Source organism: Acyrthosiphon pisum, chromosome A1 (genome assembly GCF_005508785.2).
Source record: "Acyrthosiphon pisum isolate AL4f chromosome A1, pea_aphid_22Mar2018_4r6ur, whole genome shotgun sequence".
Taxonomy (NCBI): domain Eukaryota; kingdom Metazoa; phylum Arthropoda; class Insecta; order Hemiptera; family Aphididae; genus Acyrthosiphon; species Acyrthosiphon pisum.
This window is the reverse complement of record NC_042494.1, coordinates 69,145,183-69,145,543: the sequence shown is the minus strand read 5'-3', so window position 1 is coordinate 69,145,543 and position 361 is coordinate 69,145,183.

Here is a 361-nt window from a genome sequence, read left to right as displayed (position 1 = left end):
CCACCCCGACCCACCATCATAAAATTTAAACACCATTAAAATACCCGACATTTATTTTTAATTAAATATTTTATATGCTTCGTAAAATAGTTATTTACATGTTATAAAAGATTCACTTTTCTTTTATTGATAACTGTGAATTGTTCCAAAATGATCTCAGGATCAATTTCTACATCTTTTTCAATATTCAATATCGATAAACTACTATATCTATCTTGCTCCATTGTAGATCTTAAATATTTCATTTCATCAATCAGTTAGGAATACGCAACACTTAATTAAGCTTAAATACTTAATTAATTTCCCAAGTCTAGAAGTATTTTTATTAAAAAAATTATATATTTAATTACTTTATAATGAT